Source organism: Bos grunniens, chromosome 27 (genome assembly GCF_055505025.1).
Source record: "Bos grunniens cultivar Pamir isolate PY7600 chromosome 27, Bosgru_T2T1.0, whole genome shotgun sequence".
In the NCBI taxonomy this organism is placed as follows: domain Eukaryota; kingdom Metazoa; phylum Chordata; class Mammalia; order Artiodactyla; family Bovidae; genus Bos; species Bos grunniens.
In genome coordinates, this window is record NC_141191.1 from 10,961,610 (window position 1) to 10,982,450 (window position 20,841).

At 34.5% G+C, this 20,841-nt stretch overlaps 1 long non-coding RNA gene across 1 annotated transcript in view; it reads right to left on the minus strand.

Moving 5' to 3' along the window:
* Positions 1 to 306: 306 nt before the first annotated feature.
* LOC147343531 (uncharacterized) overlaps positions 307 to 20,841 on the minus strand; it is a 156,226-nt gene continuing 135,691 nt past the window's right edge. The window contains exons 2-3 of the long non-coding RNA XR_015156519.1: positions 3,651 to 3,805; positions 307 to 591 (exon numbers count right to left, since the gene is read on the minus strand). This is a non-coding gene — a long non-coding RNA (uncharacterized LOC147343531). The remainder of the gene's footprint in view (positions 592 to 3,650; positions 3,806 to 20,841) is intronic.

Sequence of the window (20,841 nt, forward strand, 5' to 3'; positions counted from 1 at the left end):
GTGAAGAGCCTTTTCAGTTGAAACGCAGTGTATATAGTGTGTGTGTGTGTGTGTGTGTGTGTGTATAGTAGTTGTATGTAGTGTATACATGGTGGTCCTAATAACATTAGAACTCAGAGTATTTTTATTATGTCTTAGTATCTTGCACTCACATTGCATGGTCCTCTCCAGGTGATGTCCCAAGGAGTTAGCCGGGGTCATCCTGTCTGGGTCTCTGCCTTCAAGGCTGTAGTTCTTTTTGCTGCAGACATTATTCCAACAACCTTCAGGTACTCCTCTCCCTCCTTCCATCTAATTTCTAGATCTGTAGTAAAAGATTCAGGCTTCCCAATACAAAATTCTAGAACAGATTTTTATTTTCCTATTCTATATTTTAAAATCATGGTTCTTTTTCTCATAAGACATAACAATATGCATTAAATTTTTTTTTTTTTGTTCTTCTCTGTATTCTTGCCACCTCTTCTTAATATCTTCTGCTTCTGTTAGATCTGTACCATTTCTGTCCTTTATTGTGCCCATCTTTGCATAAAGTGTACCCGTGGTATCTCTAATTTTCTTGAAGAGATCTCTGGTCTTTCCCAAGTGTTTTATCTGGATAAACAGAAATTCCCACCAGCCAATATTAAATATTATTTCAGTCTCATGCATGCTTTAAATAACTTAAGAGGAGAAAAATGGCTTATGATTTTTATGTATATATTTACCATTTCTTTTATTTTCTCTTATTTCCCATTTTTAAGTTTTCTTTTGAAATCATTTTTCTTTTGCCTGAAAATCTGTCTTTAACATTTTGTTAATAGGACTTGAAAAAAATATTTTAGTTTTCCTTTATCTGAATATATTTTTACTTTATTATCATTTCTGAATATTTTTGCTGGATACAGAATTTTTGGTTAGCTTTTATTTTTATTTTTATTTTTTTTTGTGTTGTGACTGGCATTTTTAACAGTCATTATCTATTAGAGATGTATTCTGGAGTATTTACAGGTGAATGATATGATGTCTTGGATTTTGGTTTAAGATTTTCCAGATTTAGGCAAGGAGGGTGCATGAAATAAGATGGACAAAATGTTTACAATCACTGAAACTTGGTAATGATATATGGGGGTTCATTATACTATCTCTCTACTTTTGTGTATGCTGATATTTTTTTTTTTTTGTCTCTGCTGTGCTTTCTTTTTTTTTTTTTTTTTTTGCACATTTTTAATTTTTAATGTCAAGCTTAAAGAAAAGTTCCAAAAATAATACAAATAATATCCATATAACCTCTGCCCAGATTTTTCACTTGTTCTTATCATTTCACCCCATTTCTTTATTATTTGTCTGCTCCCCACCCAAAAAGTTTTTTTCTAAACTCTTGGAAGGCCTGCTGCAGATATCATGGTTTTTATTCCCATGAAGTATCCCACATACTTCAGTACATATTTCTGAATTTCCTAAGAATAGGGATATTCGGTTAATAACTGTAATAGTACAGTTGTCAACTTCAGTAATTTAACATGGATAAAATACTTTTATTAAATCTACTGTCTGTATTCTAATACTGTTAACTGACCCTCAGTGTCCTTTTTAGCACTTTTTCCTTCTAGTACAAGATCTAGTCCAGGATCAGATATTGCATTTCATTGTCATGTTGATAAAGTCTCTTTTAATCTGGAACACTTTTACAGCCTTTCTTTGTTTTTTATGATATTGTCATTGTTAAAGAATACTGCCCCTACTTTGTTTTTTTTTTTTTGACAGCTTTAATTTTTCAGCACTTTATTTTTTTTTTATTTGATAAATTTAACGCCTTTTATTGCCATACCTCATTTTACTGTGCTTTGCTTTAGTGAGCTTTATAGATACATGTTTTTTTGTTTTTGTTTTTTTTTCCATTGTTAATTTTCTGTTTAGTTGATCTATCCATAAGTGTGAGTGGGGTATTAAAGTCTCCCACTATTATTGTGTTATTGTTAATTTCTCCTTTCATACTTGTTAGGATTTGTCTTACATACTGCGGTGCTCCCATGTTGGGTGGATATATATTTATAATTGTTATATCTTCTTCTTGGATTGATCCTTTGATCATTATGTAGTGACCTTCTTTGTCTCTTTTCACAGCCTTTGTTTTAAAGTCTAATTTATCTGATACGAGTATTGTGACTCCTGCTTTCTTTTGGTCCCAATTTGCATGGAAAATCTTTTTCCAGCCCTTCACTTTCAGTCTGTATGTGTCCCCTGTTTTGAGGTGGGTCTCTTGTAGACAACATATGTAGGGGTCTTGTTTTTGTATCCATTCAGCCAGTCTTTGTCTTTTGGTTGGGACATTCAACCCATTTACGTTTAAGGTATGCATTAAATTTTAAGTGTATTTTTATTATTCAAAAGACTGTATGTTCCATGAAAGCATACTTTGCCTGATTTTTGTCACTGGTTTATATTTTGCGCCTATATATAACAGGTACTCATGAAATATTATTTAGATCGACTTCCCTGGTGGCTCAGATGGTAAAGCATCTGCCTACAATGCGGGAGACCCGGGTTCGATCCCTGGGTGGGGAAGATCTCCTGGACAAGGGAATGGCAACTCACTCCAGTACTCTTGCCTGGAAAATTCCATGGACGGAGGAGCCTGGTAGGCTACAGTCCATGGGGTCGCAAAGAGTCAGACACGACTGAGTGACTTCACTTTCACTTTCTGTGAAATATTATTTAGATCAATACAAGCTTGAGCACATAAATACATGGGTGTCTCTGAGTTCTGATCAACCACAATGATCAAGTTTCTGTTTTGCAACCTTGGTTCTACCCTGCCCCGCAAAAGTGAGAAATTGAGATTTCTCAGCTTGGAATTGCAGAAAAAAATAAAATTTGAGCCATTTTGAAAATAAGCTATACATGTGTGCTAAACTATAGCTTCCTATCTATTTTCAAGAAGACTAAAGGACTTGGAAATTAAAACAGAAACTTTTTTTTTTTTTTTAAATTCTACTGTCTGAACACATCACTTGTCTCTATTACTCTCTCCTGGTCTATCACCTGGTCAATAAAATTCATTCTCATCCTCCCTCTTCCACTGATCACCTTCCTCCTCTACCTTCTTGCCAACTGATTTGGAATGTTCAATATCACCCAATGTAGGTACTGAAAAACAATATACAGTTTTTTTTTTTTTTTTTTTTTCTGTTCCAACTAAAATCTAACTTAAAGCTAAATTCAAATCAGGAAGATGTGGGCTATTTAGTTTTTATAGTCAACCTCCTCACAAGCCAAAATCATTTGTTCACATTTGGCCCTAGTGGAAAGGGATCAAGGACAGAAAGGCCTCCGTTTGCTGCTTTTGTTCTGTGACACGGGCTTGACTTACCTGCTAACTATACAGCAGGAGAAATTACAGCTCCATGTGTTTTCTGCAGCAGACCAATTTAGCCTGTCAGAAAATGGTTTACTCTCATTTGCTTCCTCTAGTACTGTCAGACAACCTGGTAGTGCTTTTTTTTTTTTTTTTTTAAATAAGGAAAAATAAGCTGAAATAAGAGTGAGCTAGATTTGGATTCATTCAAGTCATAGATTTTTTGTTGTATTTGACCTTGGGGAAGTATTCCATTCAAGGCTCATTAACACAGAGTGTGATAAGAATTAAAGTTGAGAAATTTTTGAAAACCTACTCAGGGGATGAAGAGGACACTGGAGTCCGACTGAAAGAGCAGCTCTTCCAGAGATGGATGGAGTTCCAGGGTGAAGGTCAGCGTCAAGACCTCTGTGGACTGGATTCCTGCCAGCAAGGCTAGGTTGTTCTCACCTCTCAGCCAACAAGATCCTTCTGTAAATAATCATTTATATTAATAACATCAGTGGAGTAAAATGGTTGCTCTGTCATATTTATCTATTCAATCATTTTTTCTCCAACTGTTTCACCTATATTTATATTTTACAAATGTGTCTTTAGGAAGGTCTATATTCCTTTTCAGGAATATGTGAACACTGTAACAAATCCTCAGTGGGTTTTGGTGAGTAAAATATAAGCACAAATATTTAATGCCATCCACAGTATATTTTTTCTAAGAAGAAATCTCTGGTTTGCTGGAGCAATACAAACTATAATTTATGTTAATATTCATAAAAAGTAATGTCATTCTTGCTTGAGGTTTTACCCATGTTTAGTGGACCGTATCACAGGAAGTATCTTGAAAATTTTATTCATAAAGAACATGTCAGTTCAGCCTGAAAATAAAAATTTAATAACTGCTATACAGATTTCATTGTATTTTTTGCTCATTGACTCAAGATTCAAAGACTATTTTGGAAATAATATTTCCATTGAAATTTTAATATTGTTGTAACTTTTATAGAGATTATTTTTCTCTAATCCTCATTTTAGGAGTTGTCACCATAAAACAACTATTAATTTTATTAATAGTCATACAACTTTATATTTAGAGTAAAAGAAGTTGATAATACCACTGTATATATTTATAAAAGATAATACAAGACAATTCCCCCAGAAAACAACAGCTGCCTGCTTATTCTTTTCCATAAATAATGCAACAAAAATTGTTCAGAAATGATTTCAACAGATTTTCAACCTTTGAATAATTGCTATAACAAAGGAAACTCCCCTCATAGTTTTCCAGATTTTGTGTGATTTATAGTCATCTGTAGTAAATAGTGTTTATCATTTTTTTTGTACAATGACCAAATCATATAATAAAACTTAAATTAATGGAATCAAACAAAAACAAAATTTCTGTGATAATAAGACAAACACTTTTTGTATTCCTTTTTTGCTATTTTTTTCTTTTTTGTTTTATTCCCTCCATTTCTTTACCTACTTTTACCACTCAAATGCAGAAGTCTAAACTTAACTTTAGTTTAAGGAGAGGCTGCTTGTGTATTTTAGAGTGATAGAGAACATCAGGTGTTTCATTTGACATGGTATTAAGTTAGTTTTATTACAAACTCAATTTAATTGAAAGTTAAAGGGCTTAACATAGGAGCTTAAAGTTGAAAGCAAGCATGTGAATTATGTTGAAAATGGATGTGTTACTTTTACTATAGATTCAATATTCGGTCATTAAATTAGTCATATGTGTAACAGTATTGTGATATAACATAGAACAATGAATTGTATGGTTTCTTTTAAAGGTCATTATGATAGATGACAAAGTTTCATAATATAATTAGTAACTTGAAATGTAATTCTTGGTATTTTACCTTTTTTTTTTTTTTTTTTTTTTACCCATGAAATGTCTAAAGCCTCAGCTATATTGCTTCTTTAGCAGCATGAGTCTATTTTTCAACTAGATTTTGTTTTTTAAAAATAATCAGAACAACAACAAAAATGCCTTACTTAGGTTCTGTAGAATGAGAAAAATAAATTCTAATTAACAAATAGGTACAGTCATATATAAATAAATCAGACTATAAATATTATTATATAAACATACTATTCCACCATTGTTTTGAAATGCATCTTTAATGAAGTGTATTCATATGTTTCCTACATCTTGTTTTATTGATTTATTAGCATAAATGCTCAAAAAGAGCATACCATTTAATTTCTGAGATAATTTTGTTTGCATTTTGATGTTGATCCATCATTATTTTTAGTATGAATATTACCTAAGCCTTTCAAAATGTACTGAGACTTGTATACTCTGTAAAGGTTTAGATAATAAGAAAATTATACTTTGAACTATTGTTTTTAAAACATTTTTGTACCTGTTTCCATTTACAGGGTAATACATAAACCCCTTTTAATAATTCCTCATAGATACTAGTACTTGAAGAGTCTCAAATCCTTTTGCCAACATTAGCAGCTGGTAACGTTCAATGACACACTAGAAGGGAGCTGAGCTGAAAAGGGCTCTGCACCCAGTGCCTGACATTCCCACACTATGCTGCCCCTCCTGCCACTCACGGTGCAAGCTGATGCGTTCATGCTAACGCTGGACTCATATTTCAAGTTAAAATTCAAGATACTCTGATATCGGGAAAAAAAAATCAAGGTTACTTACTATCATCATTAACTAACAGTGTTCTTTTTGAGTAGATGATGTAAAAATAAGAGAAAGAAAACAATATAAAATTGAAAAGAAAAATAGCAGTTGCAAAGTGATTGCTCATTTTACAATTTTATAGATAGAACTACAGTAAGCTAATCAACACTCCAGAAGAGCTAAATACACCATAGTATCATCATAAGAATCATTAGGCAATAAATATATGTGGAAACAACCTATGTCTCAATAACAGCAAGCTTATTGTTGAAGCTTGAAGAGCTAGACATCATCATAAGAGCCTCACATCCTTCCCTCTCAATCTTCCCTCTCTACTTCTATATCATTTCTAATCAAAACAATACACACTGCATTGGTAAACACTAAGGCTGGATGAAGAAAGCGTGTGTTATGAATATGTCACTTCTTCCTAAACAAATATGATTCCCCATGAAAATGCTAATAGCTTCAGCAACTATATAAACTTTCAACTGAACAGAAAAAATGAAATGAAAATTAGGCAGAGATAGTATAAAATTTAGTAATATTGAGAAGGCTCTCCTAATGGCTGTTAAAACATATTATTGAGCTACAATATTTAACATATCATATTAATGGTAAACACATAGCTCAATAAAGACCAGAAATAGAAAAATGTTTTAACATATGATAAAAGAAAAATGTCTTATATGATACAAGTAGCATTCAAAGTAAGTGGATAATCAATAGATTATTAATTGACACTAGGATTGATGGATAGCCATCTAAACAAAATCTAGTTCCTCCCCCCCTTCACTCTTTTTAACAATTTAACTTCAATTAATCACCAATAACAGATTTAAATTATAAAGACCAACACAAATTGTTGAAAGAAATCAAGGGATATTAATTATAATTTTGAAATCAGCATATTAAAATATAATCTTGAAGTGAAATTTCTGTTACTTTTTAAAGGAAAAATGCTAATGTAAAAATCTTAAAGCATAAAAATTCAAACTGAGAAAATATTTAAAACCCATATGCATGAATAGGGCATATTTCCTTAATACCAGTTGATATGGATACAAGACAAATAGGGATTTAACTGACTGGTCATTATGAAAAAATAAACAAATACTGAAATATAATTACAATATAAAACTTACAAAAATATTTTCACTGTAAATAATTTTTAAATTAAAGGCAGGATATATACATTTTATGGAGAAGGAAATCGCAACCCACTCCAGTGTTCTTGCCTGGAGAATCCCAGGGACAGAGGAGCCTGGTGGGCTGCCGTCTATGGGGTCGCACAGAGTCGGACACGATTGTTGCGACTTAGCAGCAGCAGCCAAAAACAAAGTAGGAAAGATAACTGTGATAATAACATATTGCTTAGAGTATGGGGCAAGAAAGACTCCCATACAATTTTGGTCCAGGTAATTAGTTAATAAATATCAGAATTATAGGTACATAGGTACATATTTACTGGGGTATGTATATATAATCCTATTCATTGGGTTAGAGTGCAATAACAAAATATATGGATACAAACTAATTTACTGTCCATCAACAAAAATACTAATGAAGTATAATATGCCCTTGCAGTGATGTACTATGAAACCAAAAAAAAAAAAAATTGCTAAAACTAATAAAAACAATATATCACAATAGAAAGAACCTATCTCAATATAATAAAGGTCATACATGACATACTCACAGCAAGCATTATTCTCAGTGGAGAAAAACTGAAAGCATTTCCTCTAAGATCAGGAAGAAGACAAAGCTGCCCATTCTCACCACTGTTATTCAACATAGTTTTGGAAGTCCTCAGCACAGCAATCAGAGAGAAAAAAGAAATAAAAGGAATCTAGTTTGGAAAAGAAGAAATAAAACTATTTTCAGATGACATGATACTACATAGTATAATGTATAGAAAACCCTAAAGATTCTGCCAGAAAATTACTAGAATTCATCAATGAGCATATTAAAGTTACAGGATATAAAATTAATACACAAAAATCTTGAATTCCTATATACTAACAATGAAAAATCAGAAAGAGAGGTTAAGGCACCAATCCTTCACCACTGCAACAAAATGAATGAAATACCTAAGAATAAACCTAACCAAAGATTCAAAAGACTTGTATGCAGAAAATTTTAAGACACTGATAAAAGAAATCAGAAATGACACAAAGCAGATGGAGAGATACACCATGTTTTTGGATTGGAAGAATCAATACTGTGAAAATGACTTTACTACCCAAAATAATCAACAGATTCAATGCAATCCCTATCAAACTATCAATTTTATTTTTCACAGAACTAAAAAAAAACAAAAACAAAACAAAACATTTCACAATCTGTATGGAAACATAAAAGACCCTGAATAGCCAAAACAATCTTAAAGAAAAACAGAGCTGGAGATCAGCCTTCCTGACTTCATACAAAGCTACAGTCATGAAGACAGTATGGTACTGGCACAAAAACAGAAATATCAACCAGCAGACCAAGATAAAAAGCTAAGAGATAAACTTACACACCTATGGGCACCTTATCTGTGACAAAGGAGGCAAGAATACACAATGGAGAAAAGGGAGTCCCTTCAATAAGTAAGCAATGCAGGAGAAAGTGGACAGCCACATGCAAAAGAATGAAACTAGAACACTTTCTAACCCCACACACTGAAATAAACTCCAAATGGATTAAAGAAGTAAATGTAAGGTTAGAAACTATAAAGCTCTTAGATGAACACATAGGCAGTATGCTCCATGACATAAATCACAGCAAGATCCTCTGTGACCCACCTCTAGAGTAATGGAAATAAAAACAAACAAATGGGACCTAATTAAACTTAAAAGCTTTTGTGCAGCAAAGGAAACAAACAAGATTAAAAGACAACACTCCAAATGGGAGAAAATAATTACAAATGAAACAACTGACTAAAGGATTAATCTCCAGAATATATAAGCATCTCATATGGTTCAATATTAGGAAAAGAAACAACCCAATCAAAACATGGGTGGAAGACCTAAACAGACATTTCTCCAAAGAAGACATACAGATGGCCAGTGAGCACATGAAAAGATGCTCAACGTCAGTAATTATCAGATCAGATCAGTCGCTCAGTTGTGTCCGACTCTTTGCAACCCCATGAATCACAGCACGCCAGGCCTCCCTGTCTATCACCAACTCCCGGAGTTCACTCAGACTCACGTCCACTGAGTCAGTGATGCCATCCAGCCATCTCATCCTCTGTCGTCCCTTCTCCACCTGCCCCCAATCCCTCCCAGCATCAAAGTCTTCCAATGAGTCAACTCTTCCCATGAGGTGGCCAAAGTACTGGAGTTTCAGCTTTAGCATCATTCTTTCTAAAGAAATCCCAGGGCTGATCTCCTTCAGACTGGACTGGCTGGGTCTCCGTGCAGTCCAAGGGACTCTCAAGAGTCTTCTCCAACACCGCAGTTCAAAAGCATCAATTCTTCAGCGCTCAGCCTTCTTCACAGTCTAACTCTCACATCCATACATGACCACAGGAAAAACCATAGCCTTGACTAGACGAACCTTTGTTTGAAAAGTAATGTCTCTGCTTTTGAATACGCTATCTAGGTTGGTCATAACTTTCCTTCCAAGGAGTAAGCATCTTTCAATTTCATGGCTGCAGTCACCATCTGCAGTGATTTTGGAGCCCAGAAAAATAAAGTCTGACACTGTTTCCACTGTTTCCCCATCTATTTCCCATGAAGTAATGGGACCTGATACCATGATCTTCATTTTCTGAATGTTGAGCTTTAAGCCAACTTTTTCACTCTCCATTTTCACTTTCATCAAGAAGCTTTTGAGTTCCTCTTCACTTTCTGCCATAAGGGTGGTATCATCTGCATATCTGAGGTTATTGATATTTTCCCCAGCAATCTTGATTCCAGTTTGTGTTTCTTCCAGTCCAGTGTTTCTCATGATGTACTCTGTATATAAGTTAAATAAACAGGGTGACAATATACAGCCTTGATGAACTCCTTTTCCTATTTGGAACCAGTCTGTTGTTCCATGTCCAGTTCTAACTGTTGCTTCCTGACCTGCATACAGATTTCTCAAGAGGCAGATCAGGTGGTCTGGTATACCCATCTCTTTCAGAATTTTCCACAGTTTATTGTGATCCACACAGTCAAAGGCTTTGGCATAGTCAATAGAGCAGAAATAGATGTTTTTCTAAACTCTCTTGCTTTTTAGATGATCCAGCGGATGTTGGCAATTTGATCTTTGGTTCCTCTGCCTTTTCTAAAACCAGCTTGAACATCAGGAAGTTCATGGTTCACATATTGCTGAAGCCTGGCTTGGAGAATTTTGAGCATTACTTTACTAGCGTGTGAGATGAGTGCAATTGTGCAGTAGTTTGAACATTCTTTGGCATTGCCTTTCTTTGGGATTGGAATGAAAACTGACCTTTTCCAGTGCTGGGGCCACTGCTGAGTTTTCCAAATTTGCTGGCATATTGAGTGCAGCATTTTCACAGCATCATCTTTCAGGATTTGGAATAGCTCAACTGGAATTCCATCACCTCCACTAGCTTTGTTCGTAGTGATGTTTTCTAAGGCCCACTTGACTTCACATTCCTGGATGTCTGGCTCTAGGTCAATGATCACACCATCGTGATTATCTGGGTTGTGAAGATCTTTTTTGTACAGTTCTGTGTATTCTTGCCATCTCTTCTTAATATCTTCTGCTTCTGTTAGGTCCATACCATTTCTGTCCTTTATCGAGCTCATCTTTGCATGAAATGTTCCTTTGGTATCTCTGATTTTCTTGAAGAGATCCCTAGTCTTTCCCATTCTGTTGTTTTCCTCTATTTCTTTGCATTGATCGCTGAAGAAGGCTTTCTTATCTCTTCTTGCTATTCTTTGGAACTCTGCATTCAGATGTTTATATCTTCCTTTTCTCCTTTGCTTTTCACTTCTCTTCTTTTCACAACAGCCATTTTGCTTTTTTGCATTTCTTTTCCTTGGGGATGGTCTTGATCCCTGTCTCCTGTACAATGTCACGAATCTCATTCCATAGTTCATCAGGCACTCTATCTATCAGATCTAGGCCCTTAAATCTATTTCTCACTTCCACTGTATAATCATAAGGGATTTGATTTAGGTCATACCTGAATGGTCTAGTGGTTTTCCCTACTTTCTTCAATTTAAGTCTGAATTTGGCAATAAGGGGTTCACGGTCTGAGCCACAGTCAGCTCCTGGTCTTATTTTTGCTGACTGTATAGAGCTTCTCCATCTTTGGCTGCAAAGAATATAATCAATCTGATTTCGGTGTTGACCATCTGGTGATGTCCATGTATAGAGTCTTCTCTTGTGTTGTTGGAAGAGGGTGTTTGTTAATGAAATGAAAAATCAAGACTACAGTGAGGTATCGCCTAACACCAGTAAGGATGGCCATCATCAAAAAGTCTACCAACATTAAACACTGGAGAGGCTGTGGAGAAAAAAGAACACTCCTACACTGTTGATGGGAATGTTAACTGCTTCAACCATTGTGCAGACTCCTTAAAAAAACTAGGAATAAATCTACCATATGCCCAGCAACTCTACCATTGGGCATATACTCTGAAAAAAACATAATGAAAAAAGACAGATGTACCCCAGTGTTCATCACAGCACTGTTTACAATAGTCAGGACACGGAAGCAACCTAGATGTCCATCGACTGATGAATGGATAAAAAAGATATGGTATATATATATATATATATACAATATAATATTACTCATCCATAAAAAAGAATGAATTTCAGTCAGTTTTAGTGAACCTAGAGCCTGCTATAATAGTGAAGTAAGTCATAAAAATAAATATAGTATATTAACACACACATATGTATAATCTAGAAAAATGATATTGATAAACCTATCTGAAGGGAAGGAAAGGAGATAGAGATGTAGAGAAGGACTTGTGGACACAGTGTGGGAGGGAGAGTGTGGGACGAATGGAAAGAATAGCATCAACATGCGTACATTACTGAGTATAAGATGGATGGATGTGAGAAGCTGCTGTGTAGCACGGCGAGGCCAGGCTGGTGCTCTGATGACCTGGAGGGATAGGATGCAGGGAGGAGGGAGGCTGGAAAGGGAGGGGACGTGTGTATAATTATGACTGGCTTGCATTATCGTATAGCAGGAACAAACACAACTTTGCAAAAAATTTTAATTAAATTAAAAAAAATCCGACAACAGTGTATCACAGCCATGACTGATGTGAACCCACCCCAGAGTAAAATGCTGTGTGGAAAGAGCTTGCAGAACCATGTCTATGGAAGAAGGGATGAAAAAGATGAATGCCGATTACTACATTAGTACACCAGCCACACTCGATGATTGCCACTTCTATGGTGTCATCTGTGGAAATCTGGGTCCCAGAGGACAAAAGGTCACAGGAAGATTAACTTTTATTTTGGCTTTTACACCTGTGTGCGCGTGTGCGCACGCACACACACACACACCTATATGTAGACACACACATATATATCTACACACACAGATACATATATATGCCTTCACTGTTTGAATTTTATTTTACCTTCACAAATATTACCTATTCAACAAATTCCCAATAATTTTATAACATGTGAACTTGGTTAATCTATTTGAAACTAAAACTTAGTTTAGATCTAATGAAAGTGTTGTTACATTCTATTTGAATTTTAAAAGAATTCTTTTGAAAATCAAAACATGTATTAGTAACAGAAAATATTTCATGTAAAATGATCTTGAGTGGTTTCTGTAAGTTTCATGAAATCAAAGTACTACACAGTAAGAATGTGCTCTGGGCTGAAAAATAAATGAAAAAAAGTTATAACAACTTGAAGATTCTTTGAACAACTGATGTACCTACACTGCCATGCTTGAGATGTTTAGAAAGGAAGACAGAAAGTTTCTGTTCTCCTTAATAAATAATTCCTGGCCATTTTATTATTTTGTAAATGACATCTGACTTTGAAGAATATCATTTACTTAAACAGCAAGACAGACCATACAGATAGAACCAAATTTCTTTTTGAAGTATGACTTTCAAAGTTACAGTTTCCTTTTGATCCAGATATATATTAGATTACCTTTTTCTTTTCAAACTCCTGACATTTTGCTAATGAGTTGAAGCCAAGGCTCACAGCTAATGACATTACATTAATATGATCCTTCACTTGGTGGAGCTTTGGAACAAGGACTTCTGGAGTAGAACTTAGTTTTCTTCCTTTCTATCCTCAAAAGACCACTTTCAGTGGCCACTCTGGGATATATGAGATACGTTATTTCACGTCAAGATAGCATATTGTTAGTGGTAATGTATTTCAAGTGTTTATGTACAGTCAGCGTTGAAATTGAATTTCATCTGAAAGCAGAAACAAGTTACCGCTTCTAAATGAAGAGTTTACGAATATGTAAATGTGAGTCTAAATCCTAGTATAGCGATCTTTCCTGAGATATTTAATTACCTGAAAGAAGTATGAGACATTGTCATTTAATGACAATCAATAATAAAAAGAATGAATGCTGAGGGTGTATTTTAAAAACTGTATTATTAAGCAAAGTGAAATAGGATATGGAAATAATGAAGGACTCCAGAGAAATAAATTACATCTAGCTCAGACTCTCTCACTAATTACCTGTATGACTAACTTCTGTATTCTCTAGATTAGCTATTAACTGGTTATAATACATGTCTTACCGCCTTCTAATATTTTTTATAAGGAAAATAAAAAAACAAAATGCATATGGATGTCATTTTTTAGAGTTTTTTAAAAAACACCCCTTGAATATATCATTTTAATAATTCTAGAAGAATTTTTTATTATTTGATAGCCATGATGACATTGGTAACAACAACCAAGTAATTAAAACAGAATCTCATCATTATTCACTTAATAACCTACACGGGACTAAGTAATTTGTCCTTTTAGCAAAGAAGAAAGCTTGGTTTTAGCATCTTTTCCCATTGGAAAAGGGGAAAATATAATCACTACATTGTGAAAGAGTGGCAGAAGTACTGATCAATGTTTCAGCGTCCAGTCTTTCATTGAACATTAAATGTACCCTCAGGTTTCTAGGTTTGTTGGAGGACAAAAGGTTTCTGATAGACGGAGGAAGCTAACTGTTTCTGGAAGAGGCAAGTCGGCACCGCCCTTCCCCAAACTTCTCAGTGGTTTGGGGAAACGCTTCCCCTCAATTCTGAGCACTGGGAGAAGCAACAGCTGGTCCTCCTCCCCCTGATGGAGGCTGCCACCATTTCCTTTCCCACCGCAGCTGATGAGGGTGTCCATTATTTATGATCATTAGATTACGCTCATCTCTCAGCTTTTGGGCAGGTATACAAAAACAAATCAGCCCATCAATCTTTTCCTCCCGAGTTTCCAGTCTACGGATTCACACCTGCCCCTCTCCTATATTTATTAGACAGAAGTCTGTATCCACAGATGGGCCTTAACTGGGAAGGAAAGCAAAAACAAAATTTAGAAGCATGAAAACCTACAGATAATCCTGTCATCTTGCTCATATTATTGAAGGAAAAAAAGAAAGATCATTAGCTCTTAATCATCTACAGTTTGCAAGTCGTCATCAGCAGTATCTCATCTGTACTGAATGCTGTTTAAATGCAAATACATCAGCACATACACATATCAAGGATACAAGGTATATGTTCAAATTCATAAAAATATACTGAGAAAGAAAATATGTTTGATGCAATAAAGAAAGAAATAGTCCTTTGTGAAACACCAAGTGGCCCTGACAGATATTTAGTTTCTGGGACAGGGTTTTCTCCAAAGCAAACTCATTAAAGCGTTTTAGGAAAATGAACCTGTGTCACTATTTAAAGAACTCCACAGTCTTCAAAATAGTATTTGTCTTATCTGAGTGTTACAAAGCCTAGAGTGTTTCTACAGTCCTGCAGCCATGTATAAAATCACCCTGATGCTGGTGAGTTTTTAGATACTGATCACAATAAAACTGCAGTTTGAATTGAATTCACTGATTTTTTTGGCTTCCTATAAGAAATATAACTTGATGGACACTATGCTTATTTTTAATATAAGAAATATAAGACTAAGTTTAGTAACTTTTGAAATGTAATAACATGAATCAAATTTGAGGTGAGGGATTTCTTTTAGGGTTCTATTAACAAAACCACTGTAAATAAATGAAAAGTAAAAACGGTGAAGGTTAAGCCCTGTGAAGATGCTGTCATTTCTGTAACAAGACAGATGTTTAAACACATGCCCTCTGGCACGGCCTTCACATGAATCTCTAACTGCAACTTCACCTTAAAGCGTACCCAGGAGATAAGGAACTCTGGAAAAACACACTGAAAAAGGAAAAAAAAATTACTTTCCATATGTTTAATTCTAATTATGTAAAAATAAAAATTAATTTTGGTAATATTCTCTACATGTTATCTACTTATAATTTCCCTGCTTTCAGAGAGCCTATACATAACCTCACCAAGGTTCAAATGACATAAAGGTAAAAGCTGAATATTAATCATAAATAAAGTTTAAATAAACTATCTTTCAAGATATTTACTTTTGAATTATCTTTAGACACTCCTTACCTGCTTCACAAGGATTTTACAATCCAAAATTTGCCTCAAGTGTCCATTTCTCTATCACTATATGTGTCTATACCTACATCTACAGAAACATCCATAGCTATATTCTCATCTATATTCCTTACATTATTCCTATATTTGTTCATATCAATGTAACTATTTCAAGGGTCTCATAGTAACATCATTATTAGTTTTATTTTCCTTGAAACAGGTAAATTTGTTAAAAATGAGCCTGTGTTAGGTGAATTCTATCAACCATTTAGAGAAGAGTTAACACCTACACTTCTGAAAATCTTCCAAAAAATTTCAGAGGAACACTCTCAAGCTCATTCTATGAGGCTACCATTAACTACCCTGAAACAAAAACCAGAAAAAAAAAAGAAAATTACTGGCCAATATTACTGACGAACATAAACACAAAGATCCTCAACAAAATACTAGCAAACGAAGTCCAGCAACACATTAAAAGAATCATACACCATGATCACATGGGCTTTACCTCAGGGATACAAGGGTTTTCAACATATGTAAATTGACTGGTGTGATACACCACATCAACAAATTGATGCATAAAAACCATATGATCATCTCAATAAATACAGAATAAGCCTTTAACAAAATTCAACACCCACTTAATGATAAACACTCTTCAGAAAGTGGGCATAGAGGGAACCTGTATCAACATAAGTAAGTGTTAGTCACTCAGTTGTGTCTGACTCTTTGCGACCCCATGGACTGCAGCCCACCAGGCTCCTTTATCCATGAGATTTTCCAGACAAGGATACTGGAGTGGGTTGCCATTTCCTTCTCCACGGGATCTTTCTGACCCAGGGATTGAACCCAGGTCTCCTGCATTGCAGGCAGACCCTTTACCTTCTGAGCCACCAGTGAAGCCCCATATCAACATAATAAAGACCAAATTTCACAAACCCACAGCAAAAATCATTCTTAATGGTGAAAAACTCAAAGCATTTCCTCTAAAATCAGGAAAAAGACAACTTCTCCCACTTTTATTCAATGTAGTTTTGGAAGTTCTAGTCACAGCAGTCAGAGAAGAAAAATAAATAAAGGAATCCAAACTGGGAAAGAAGAGTAAAACTGTCTTCCAATGGCATCTTTCACAGAATTCAAACAAACAAACAAATCTACAATTTGTATAAAAACATTAAAGACTCTGAACAGCAAAACTAATCTTGAGAAAGAAAAGTGGAGCTGGAGGAATCCCAGGTTCTCTGACTTTAGACTATTTTACAAAGCTTCAGTCATTAAGACATTATGGTACTGACCCAAAGACAGAAATATGTATCAAAAGACCAGGATAGAAAGCCTAGATATAAACCCACACAATTATGGTCAATTAATCTACAACAAAAAAGACAAGAATACACAATGGAGAAAATGTAGTCTCCATTGTATATTCTTATACAAGTGGTTCTGGGAAAACTGGAAAGCTATATATAAAAGAATGAATTAGGATATACATTTATAGCATACACAAAAATAACTCCAAATGGATTAAAAACCTAAATGTAAGGCCAAGAACCACAAAACTCTTATAGGAAAACATTGGCAGAGCGCTTTTTGACATAAATTGAAGAAAGATCTTTTTTGATCCACCTCATAGAGTAATGAAAATAAAAACAAAAATAAACAAGCAAGACCTAATGAAATGCAAAAGTTTCTGTACAGCAAAGGAAACCATAACAATATGAAAAGACAACCCTCAGAATGGGAGAAAATATTTGCAAATGAAGCAATGACAAGGAATTAATCTCCAAAAATATACAAACAGCTCACACAATTCAGTATCAGAAAAGAAATCCAATCCAAAAAAATGGGCACAAAATCTAAATAGACATTTTTTTCAAAGAAGACATATTAATTATTGTATGCTACTCACTCAGTCATGTCCGACTCTTTGCCACCCCATGCACTATAGCCTGCCAGGCTCCTTTGTCCTTGGTATTCTCCAGGCAAGAATACTAGAGTGGGTTGCCATTTCCTTCTCCAGCAGATCTCCCCAACTGAGGATTTGAACCCCAGGTCTCCCACATTGCAGGCGGATTCTTTACCATCTGAGCCACCAGGCCAGCCCATCACTAATTATTAGAGAAATGCAAATAGAAAAAAAAAATGATATTCCACCCCACACTAGTCAGAATGGCCATTATCAAAATATATACAAACAATAAATGCTGTAGAGGGCATGGAGAAAAGGTAACATTCTTAGACAATTGGTGGAAATGTAAACTGATATAGCCACTATGGAAAAGAGTATGGAGATTCATCAAAACATGAAAAATAAAACTACTATATGACCCAGAAATCCCACTTCTGAGCATATTCCCAGAGAAAACCATAATGCTAAAAGAATATGTACCCCAATGTTCATTGGAGCACTATTTACAATAGTCAAAATATGAAAGTAACCTAAATGTCCATCAACAGAGGAATGGATAAAGAAGCAATCTACTTCATACAAATATAGTGGTGGAAATGCCATATGGAATATGGTAAGATATTAGGTACACGTGCAGTTTCAAGTTCAAAGAATATGTGATCCTGAACTTTCCATATGTAAATGCTGGTAGTCTTGAGGATCTACTTTAAATGTTTAAAATCCTCTACTACTACTTACTGTCATAGCAATCAATCTCACATTTAATTCTTTCACTTCCCTTGAACTTTCCTTTTTCCATGATATGTATTTCTACCATATTTCAGCTTATCCATCATTTTATTTTAGGAATACATCCATCTTGTCTAAGAGTAACATCAGGTGGTCCTGAAGGTTATAGTGAAATTGTTATCACTTGAAAGCAAAAATGCAATCTTTTCTCTTGATACATGTAAAATAAAAGATGTAGAAGTATTTCCCTTGTGCAAAAAATTTTGCTTTTAACTAAGATTTATCACTATTTCCTTATGAATTTAAAACAGATATATATTGCAGTTTTTATACATGCTTGGCAATCCTATTTTTATCTTTATTTACATGCTGATTTTTAAAGAAAAATCAAACATCTAGGGATTTTATCATCACCTAATTATAGCAATTATATTATTTACTCTTTTAAGCACCTTGAAGTGTTCTTGTACCATGCTAAGCATCATATAAGTTACTGATAGTAGGCAGATTAAATAAAAACTAATTTGTTCCAATATATTCATGAGGTTTGAATGTTTCAATTACGTTTAATGGAAATGAAAGCTGCTTTCCTATCTAAAAGGTATTGATTTTCAGTGAAATATCTTATGATTTTTCAGTATCTACCCAGTTCTTACCTTATAGTTTTACCTTGGGGACAAAAACGATTACATATTTTTAGTAAAATATGCTGTTCTGGAATCAATGTAAAGGGCAGATAGCCATTTTAAGTGATCAGACAACTATTTTAAGAATGCATTGATCTACCTCTGAAATCAGTAATCTCATATCACCAGGTTAATGTCAATCTATTTTTTTTTTAAGGTAAAGGCAAGTTTTTTCGAAGACAGATATGCACTGATATTTTTAGCACTCTCAAGAGTCTGAAATTCCAGAGTATATATTCCCTGGTGTTTGAGAACCACAGGCTGTGCATGAACAACGTGTGATTCTAAGTGGAATTCCTTTACCTCAGTGCTTAGAGGGTTTTTCTTAGTAGGAAAGCCACACAATTAATTATAATCTAATTATGATTTTGGGTCAACAAGGTTTAATATGGACCTTTTTGTTTTTTCACACCAAAATCCTTAAATGAGTAGTCAAAGCCTCTTCTCTGTTCTCCTCTTTTGTCGCTGCTAATGATGCTCCTCTTTAAATGAGGCACTGGGTTGGGGGGGCGGTGCTGCTTAGACTATCAGTACATTCTTCTGAAAGCCTATCAACGTAACTAATGATCACCTTGTCTTAAACCTAGGCTGGTTTGCTCCATCTTACCCCTGGGAATTTCCCAAGGGTTGGCATTTGTTTTTTGGTTTTATATATACTGTGTCCTAAGAGATCACATCTTGTTTTCTTCCTGTTTTTACTCCTGAAGTAATATCTTCAGAAATCTTTGTTTCCCCTCTCACTTTCCTTTTGTTTGTTTTACAGTTCTGGTTTAAGTGTGGGGGTTTGATATAAGTGAAAATTAACTTTGTAAGCAGTAACCACAACCTATATTGTGCTAAGGATAACAACTGTTTGCACTGAATCAGTTGTACTTAACAATTCCCCAACAATATACCTAGATTACTGAGCAGGACTGTGTGTCGTGTGCTAACCTGAAATGTGACAAAGATCAGAAAAAGTGGGATGCAAAGGTTTTGGTTACCTAGGTGGAAATATCTAACTTCTTGGAAAAGAATGTTATATTGCTGAAAACAGCATAAGTGAAACCATCCTTTGTAAATATCCCTGAGACTATATAAAGGTCCCTTAACAAGTCTTCTCTGAGACAACTTTCAGGCTTGTTCTACTTTTTTACCTGAATCTTCCTGATACTCTCAGCAACACTTGTGACATAGTGATTTTATTTTCCTTAAGTGGTGGGATAGAAATTTATGTCATAGCTAAAAATATAACCCTTATTGTGATTATAGTTATTAAAAGAAAAATTGTGACAACAAAGTAGTTATAGTTATTATAATTATATACTATGTATATTATATAAATATCATTTATAAATCAGTATAAACAAAATTATATCTAAATACAATATTAATATAATGCTTGAACTCTCAAAATCACATACCTTCAGCAGACATTAATTTGTTCATAAAACAAATCCGAAATTGTTTAATTTTCAAGGATTTCTATAATTTGCATGACATCAGCATTTCAGTGTCATCATCAGGTAGTTCTGGCACACTGCTGTACAGCTGGATCTGTTTATAATCCCTAACTCCTTTCTGTCCATATATTTACAACCATCACTTGCTTGTCTCTAAGACTGACGCTGCCTCTCAGGGCTCCCCTCACATCCCACCACCTCACTGATTTCTTCCCACCTGATCTCTGTCTGTATACAGCAGAGATGCTCTTACTGTATACAGCAGTAGCTTCAAATATTTTGCAAACCTATCCCTTAAAGAACTTTACAAACTGTCCGATCCCTTGAACATATATAATTTGTCAAATTTTTTCTTCACAAATTTCAACAGCTACTGTAAGCAAATAATTTCCAATATATTATATAAATGGTTATTCTAAACAAAAATTATCACATCATTCAAAATGTAATCAAGTTTATGTGCCGCAGATACTCGGTACCATATTTTGTTAACTTAAAACTATGTCAAAAGTCTCTGTAAGACAAAAAAATGTATAT